The sequence below is a fragment of the Rhinoderma darwinii genome, chromosome 5, assembly GCF_050947455.1.
Source record: "Rhinoderma darwinii isolate aRhiDar2 chromosome 5, aRhiDar2.hap1, whole genome shotgun sequence".
Classification (NCBI taxonomy): Eukaryota; Metazoa; Chordata; class Amphibia; order Anura; family Rhinodermatidae; genus Rhinoderma; species Rhinoderma darwinii.
In genome coordinates this window covers 154438215-154446503 of record NC_134691.1, presented here as the reverse complement: position 1 = coordinate 154446503, position 8289 = coordinate 154438215, and positions in this window count along the sequence as shown.

The window sequence follows — 8289 nt, the reverse complement described above, 5'->3', positions numbered from 1 at the left end:
AAGAAAATTACTCTTCATATCCGGTCTTGTTGGAACAAAAAATACAAATCTCTGAAAAAAATATATCGATTTCTCATTCTCTAGATTGGTGGCAGGAAACGGCATATCATGTGGTTAAATTCCTTGGCATCTATCCCCCGTTCATATCGGTGACCACGGCTGCCAGCCTCTAGGGCTGGGAGGGGATTTAACATTCTAGAATATTTCTTTCAGGGGGCATGGGTTCATCAGATAAGACAGAGGTCTTCAAATTATCTAGAACTGAGAGCAGTTTGGGACACCACCTAGGAATCCTCATATTCAAGTCTACTCCGACAATATGACGACAGTAGTGTTCTTTTGAGACATCAGGGGGGCACTAATCATCCTCATCTTCAGGAACTATCTTGAAAAATATTCCTCAGGGTAGAGAGATCTGTTCTGTCCATATCAAAGGGTCAAAGAACACGATGGTAGGCAGAGTCTATCGATCCAGGGAAATGGTCCCTCAACGAGGCAATATTCCAAATGCCGTCATTAGTGGTCAGACGTTTGCAGAGTTTTGATGCACAGGAGAGCAATAGTGGTTAAGCACAGGGAAGCTGGATTACTGGCAAGCCAGAACAACCAGGCACGGAAAGTACAAAGCTTTGGATAAATATAGGGCAGCAATTTGTGATTGGCCAAATAGCAGGTGCACAGCAAGAGCAGCAAACAAGGCTCAAACAGCTAGGACAAGCAAAGGACAGAGAGTAGCAGAGTGGTCAAGGCTGCAAAGCAAGACTGAAGAGTCCAGAGTTTCGTCCAAGAAGTTCAGTTCCTGACGACTGCTTTACCAATTTGCATAATTGTTTTTCTTGTAAACATTAGCCAAATGCATTATCAGGTATTGGAGCAGGTTCTAATACCTAGATGAAGGGGTAACCTTATCAAGACTTAAAAGGGTAAATAAACTTTCAGAAAACTTCTAACGTGTCATAGTGAAGTTTTGATTAGTGGATGCCTGTGTACTGAGACCCCCACCGATCGCTAAAACAAAGTGTCAGAAGTGCTCGGTAAGTGCTGAGCTGCTTTTGTTTCTGATTGCCTTTTTTCAGAAAACCGAGCAGGTGGTTTGTGGGCTCATAGACTTTGTATTGAGCCCGTACACCAACTACTAATCCTCTTGGATACACAAACTTTAATGGCTATCTTCTAATGGCCTTTAAGGAGTTTGATTTGATATTCTAATATTAATTTTGGCAGTAAATGCAGAATCTATTTCTGTAATATACACTATATAGAGAAAAGTCTTGGAACCCACCTCTTAATGATTGAATTCAGGTGTTTTATTTAGTCCCATTGCCACATGTGTATAAAATCAAGCACCTAGCTGTGACACCCATGAACATGGACCGTTGGGATTACTCGCTCACTTCCGCTTCACTCTGCTGTGTCCCGTAGGGTGCGCGTACCTGAGTTGTATGTCAAATTAGCCCAAGATCATCCTGGACTATAACAAGGGCCCTGTCCCTTCCGTCATTGCCTGAGCGTTGTTGTGTTTACCTGTGTTAGTCTTTGCAAATGGTCCCTTAGTGGTTTCCTGTACCTGTATCCTGTGCTACCTTGTTCCTCTGCCACTGAGCGTTGGAGTCGCGTGGTACCGTATACTACATCTGCGTTACACCGTTCATGGTGTCTGCCTGCTGCTAAGGTCCGATCCAAGCCTACCATCGCTACTGTCTGAATTACCACAGGTACCCTTATTCGAACTATAGACATTGATTGGTATCCTGTTGGCCAGCTGCTATCCTGCAACTGCGGTATGGCCCAGTGGGTCTACACACCCACCGTGACGGTACGCTCAGGCCATGGACCCCGCTGGTCAACACAAGACCATGTGGACATCTCAAGCCATGCAAGCAGATCTGCGAGACATTCGGTCACGACAGGCCCAACTCATGGCAGTGAACTCCATTGCACAGCGGCTGGATGCGCAAGCTGCAGCCTCCTCAGCGCCTGTTCCGGTTACCTCGGCTGACCCTCCTGTCAGCAGCAGTGCTGATCCCCCGATTCTCGCTACCACTACCGCCTCGTTACAACGGACATGCAAGTACCTGCAGGGGATTTCTCAACCAATGCCAGATCCACTTCTCTTTACATGCCAGAGCGTTTCCTTCTGATGGCGCCAGGATTGCCTTCATCATTTCTCTGCTCACTGACAAGGCCCTATCTGCGAACGACAAGGACCAAAGACTTCCAGGGCTTTGAGGAGCCTGGACGAGTCTCGTCAGCAGCTGCCTCCCTGCTGAACCTTCACCAGGGAGACGCCTCCGTGGGCGAGTACGCCATTCAGTTCCGTACCCTAGCAGGTGAGCTGTCCTGAAACAAGGCCTTGGTGGCTACATTCTGGCAGGGACTGTTGTCCGAGATCAAGGACGAACTGGCTGCTCGTGATCTGCCACCTACCCTGGAAGACCTCATTTTGCTTGCCACCCGGTTTGATATGAGATTCCGGGAACGAGCCCAAGAAAAGACTCCCTAGGCTAGCCCCCACTTTCCAGCAGTCTTTATTGCCCTCATAAAGTGGCCCACCTGATAAGCCGGTCCACCTGCATAGGCTCAAGTTATCCGTCCAGGAGAAACCGCGCGGATGCACTCCAGGACTTTGTATTGTGGCCTTGGAGGCCATGTTGTGCGTCTGTGTCCTCAGAAACCAAAAAACTCCAACGCCTAGGATTGTTTGAGGGAGACAACCCTATGCGGTACAGCGCTGGATAGAGAACTCTCTGTCCATCCCTGTGACCATAATGTCCGGCGAGAAGACCCACCGGGCCTCTGCCTATCTGGACTCTGGGTCCGCAGCCAGTTTTATCCACAAAGACCTAGTGGATCTCCGGTTGCCCCCAACCCCTCTGGAGAGGCCGTTGATCTTTGCCTCCGTGAATGGACTACCTCTGCCCGACCCGATTATAGCTATGACCAAACCGCTGAGGCTCCAAGTGCGAGCCCTTCATTCCGAGCTCATCTCGTTTCTTGTCCTACCCAAGGCCTTCAACCCTGTGCTGCTGGGCATGCCCTGGCTCCGACTACATGCCCCAGTTTTGGACTGGAATCCTGGAGAGGTTCTCCAATGGGATCCCAATTTCCTCAACCGCTGTCTGGGGCAGAACCATCTGGTCCAGCCTCCTCTGCCTCAGTCATTGGCAGGATTGCCTTCTCATTCTCTGTTCTCGGATGTCTTCAGCAAGAGGGAGGTGGAGACGCTGCCTCCACACCGGGCGTATGACTGCCTTATTGAACTGGTTCCTGATGCGTCCCTTCCCCGTGGTAGGGTATACCCTCCCTCCTTGCCAGAGACTCCGTCTATGTCCGTCTATATTCAGGAAAATTTGGAGAGGGGTTTCATCCTTCTTCGTCAAAAAGGAGGACAGATCTCTGAGACCCTGCACCGACTACCGGGGCCTCAACCAGATCACAGTTAAAAATAGATATCCGTTGCCACCAACTTCAAAACTTTTTGACCGCATACGTGCAGCCAAGATTTTTTCTAAGCTAGACCTGCGTGGGGTTTACAACCTAATCCGGATTCGCCTGGGTGATTAATGGAAGATGGCACTTAACACTCGAGACGGGCACTATGAGTACCTGGTGATGCTCTTCAGCCTGTGTAACGCTCCCGCGGTCTTCCAAGAATTCGTCAATGACATCTTCCGGGATCTCCTCTATGTTTGTGTTTGTGGTCTATCTCGATGACATCTGAATTTTTTTCCCCAGACCCGAAGACTCAGACCCAGAGACCGGTCCGTCAAGTTCTGCTGCAATTGAGGGAGAATCGCCTCTATGCCAAGCTGGAGAAGTGCATGTTTGAGAGGAATTCTCTACCCATCCTGGGCTTCATAATCTCGGACCAAGGTCTCATGATGGATCCGGAGAAAATAAAGGCTATCCTGGAATGGCCATGTCCTCAAGGCTTAAGTTCCATACAGCGTTTCTTGGGATTCACCAATTTCTACCCGCAGTTCATCCCCAGCTTCTCCTAACTGACCGCTCCAATCTCTACCCTGACCAAAAACGGCATGAACGCCAAGGTGTGGACTCCAGAAGCTGAATCCACATTTAATAGCCTGAAGAGTGCCTTCACGTCAGCCTCTACCCTACATCATCCTGATGTATCTTGACCGTTTTCATTGGAGGTGGACGCCTCCTCGGTTGGTGCTGGCGCACTTCGGTTCCAGAGAGGTCCCAAAGGCAAGGCAAGGCCGTGGTATGTGGCTATTACTCTAAACTTTTCTCTTCCGCAGTGTGCAACTACTCGATTGGGGATCGGGAGTTACTGGCCATCAAATTCGCCCTGGAGGAGTGGAGACATCTACTAGAGGGCGCAGCTCATCCCATCCTGATATTTACTGACCACAAGAACCTCACTTATTTCCCGACGGCCCAACGGCTGAACCCCCGTCAAGCCAGGTGGTCGCTATTTTTTCCCGGTACCAGTTTGAGCTCCACTACCACAGGCCAACAAGAATGTGAGGGCCGATGCCTTGTCCAGGTCGTTCGAGACCGAGGACACCATGGAGTCTCCACAAAATATTATTGATCCATCCTGCACGATCTCTGTCAACCCTCTGCAAGTTAGAGACATCTCTCCAGGGAGGACTTTTCTGTGCCTGGCAGACAGAGGGAGAATCCTCCGTGGGGACACAGCTCTAAACTGGCAAGTCACGTGGGTGCCCGTAAGACCCGAGACCTGATTGCTCGTCATTTCTGGTTGCCCACGCTGCCCAAAGACATCATGGACTTTGTCTTGTCCTGCACGGTGTGTGTGGCTAACAAGGTTGCTCACTCCAAACCTCCTGGCCTGCTCCAGCCGCTGCCTGTGCCCAATGCTCCCTGGCAGCATATAGCAATGGACTTTGTCACGGACCTGCCTCCCTCTGCTGGATGCAGTACGGTCGGGCTGGTGGTGGAAGATGGCTCATTTTGTTCCGTTGACTGGCCTACCTTTTTGCTTTTCGACTGGCCAACCTCTTCATCCAACACATATTCCACCTGCACGGCTTACCTCAGCATATCGTGTCTGATCGAGGGGTTCAGTTCACCTCAAAGTTCTGGAGAGCCCTCTGTAAACTCCTCGATGTAAAGTTAGACTTTTCCTCAGCCTACCATTCCCAGTCCAATGGTCAAGTCGAGAGGATAAATCAGATCATGGAGAACTACCTACGACACTTCATCTCCAGGCAGCATGATGACTGGGTGCAGCTTCTTCCTTGGGCCGAGTTCTCGTATAATAACCATACAAGTGAGTCCTCAAGAACCGCACCATTCTTCATCGTCTACGGCCAACACCCACGAATTCCTCTTTCACCAGATCAACCCTGTCTCCTACAAGCTTCGGCTGCCTCCTACCCTTAAGATCCCCAACTCCTTCCATGTCTCACTCCTGAAGCCTGTGGTCCTGAACCACTACACTAAGATTCCTAGTTCTGCAGTTGCCCCCAGCGGTTCACCGGATACATTCGAGGTTAAGGAGATCCAGAGGAGAACTTCAATGCTCCTACTCTCCTGAAGAAGTTTCTCTCCCACTTTGGCAACAAGAGGATGGGGCGTAAGAGGGGGGGGATACTGTGACACCCATGGCCGCGGACCGTCGGGATTACCCCCCCCTCTCCCCAACGGCTGCAGCCATGGATAAGTTAGTGCCAGCCCGCATCTCCTCAGGAGACACCAGCGCTCACTTCCACTTCACTCTGCTGTGTCCGTAGGGTGCACGCGCACGCTTGTGCCCGCCTTTAAAGGGCCAGCGCGCGCACCTGAAAAGTATGTTAAGTTAGCCCAAGATCACCCTGGACTATAAGAAGGGCCCTGCCCCCTCCTTCATTGCCTGAGCTTTGTTGTGTTTACTGTTTTAGTCTTTGCAAAAGGTCCCTTAGTGTTTTCCAGTTCCCGTACCTGCTACCTATATCCCGTGCTATCTTGTTCCTGTGCCATTGAGAGTTGGAGTCGTGTGGTACCGTATACCACGCCTTCTGTGTTACACCGCACCTGGTGTCTGCCTGCTGCCAAGGTCCCATCCGAGCCTACCATCGCTATTGTCTGAATTACCACAGGTACCCTTATTCGAACTATAGCCATTGATTTGGTATCCTGTTGGCCAGCTGCTATCCCGCTGCGGCGCTACGGCCCAGTGGGTCCACATACCCACCGTGACACTAGCTATGCAGAGAATTGGTCATTCTAAATAGCTCACTGAATTCGAGCGTGGTACTGTAACCAAATGCTACTGTGGCAACAAGTGAGTTCATAAATTTTCTTTTATCATCGATATGCCACAATCAACTGTGAATTGTAATATTGCAAAGTGGAAACATTTAGGAACCACAGTAACTCAGCCACAAATTGGCAGACCACATAAAGTTATACATTGGGGTCGCTGAGGTGCAGTCTGCATTAAAGTTGCCAAAGCTCTTCTAACTCAATAACTGGAGAGTTCCAAACATCTGGCATTGACTGCCGCACAAAAACTGTGCGCCAGGAACTTCATGGCATGGGTTTCCATGGTTAAGCAGCTGCATGTAATAAGCTTTACATCACCAAACACAATGCCATCAGATAGAGTGGTGTAAAGCACGCCGCTACTGGATTCTGGATCAGTCTAAACGTGTTCTGTAGAGTGACTAATCACCCTTCGCTATCTAGCAATTTGATGGACGTGTGTGGGTTTGATGAATGCCAGAAAACGGTACCTGCCTGACTGCATTGTGCTACTGTAAAGTTTAGTGGAAGATGAATAATGATATGGGCTTGTTTTTCAGGGGTTAGCCTAGGCCCCTTAGTTCCAGTGAAGAGAAATCTTAATGCTTCAGCATACCAAGATATTTTGGACAATTGTATGCTTTCAAATTTGTGGCAACCGTTTTGGGAAGGCCCTTTTCTGTTCTGGCATGACTGTGCCCTAGTTAACAAAGTCCATAAATGCATGGTTGGTGTGGAAAAACTTGACTAGACTGCACAGAGCCATAACCTCAACCCCATTGAACACCTTTGGGATTAACTATAACGAAGATTGCGAGCCAGGCCATCACTTTCAAGGTCTGTGTCTGACCTCACAAATGCTCTTCTGGATAATCGACAAACTCCACAGTCGACAAATTCCCACAGACCATCTGCAAAATCTTGTAGAAAGCCTTCCCAGAAGAGTGAAACCTGTTTTAACTGCAAAGGGGAGGCCAACTCCATATTAATGCCTATGAATTTAAAATGTAAGGTCATAAAAGCTCCTGTAGGTATACTGGGTAAGTGTCCCAAATATATTTGTCCACATAGTCTATATATACTAGTCCTTCTCAATGAATTAGCATATCCTCAAAAAGTTAATTTATTTCAGTACTTCAAGTCAAAAACTGAAACTCCTATATTATATAGATTCATTACATTATTATTATTTAAAGCACCTGCTCGCCCTTTCATCAGCATTTCTGGCCTGGCTGTGTCCATTTGTAAGTATGGCCTTTTTCGGTGTTTTTGTATATGTCCCTGTGTTTTTATCGGTTCTGTTTGTGCATCAGGAACGTTCTGTTTCCAGTTTAGGAGTTAGGGACTCGCAAGTCTGGGGATCCTTGTCGTGGATTGCGAGCTTGCGTCCTTTTGGCCAAAATGATTACCAATACCCCAGGTATTTTTCATTATTATGTATATTCGCTTCTCTTGGACACAGCCGGGTCTTTGATGCTGGGAGAGCATGGTGTGTTGTTGTTTGGCATAGCAAGCAGGGTAGCCCGCTCTATGAATTATCAAGGCGTCACAAATAGGCTTCTACCTGGCTATACACGTTGTGCCTCATGACGTACACACTATCCCTCCATGTTTCACTCACTTGCACTCCATTATCCATTTATTTCTATTGAGGCACTTCATTTATTACTGCCCCCTATATTTCACTTATAGTATTACACTTGCACACACACTATTCATTTATTATTTCTTACTACACATCCCATGCACCACACACCACTCCCCTCAAGACTAGTGGGAGTGGCTATTATTATTTAAAGCACCTGCTCGCCCTTTCATCAGCATTTCTGGCCTGGCTGTGTCCATTTGTAAGTATGGCCTTTTTCGGTGTTTTTGTATATGTCCCTGTGTTTTTATCGGTTCTGTCTATAGATTCATTACATACAGGGTGATCTATTTCCAGCATTTTTTTATTTTAACCCCTTCCCGTCGCAACCATTTTTCAGATTTTCATTTTTGTTTTTTCCTCCCCACCTTCCAAAAGCCATAACTTTTTTATATTTCCGTCGATATAGTCCTATGAGGGCTTGATTTTTG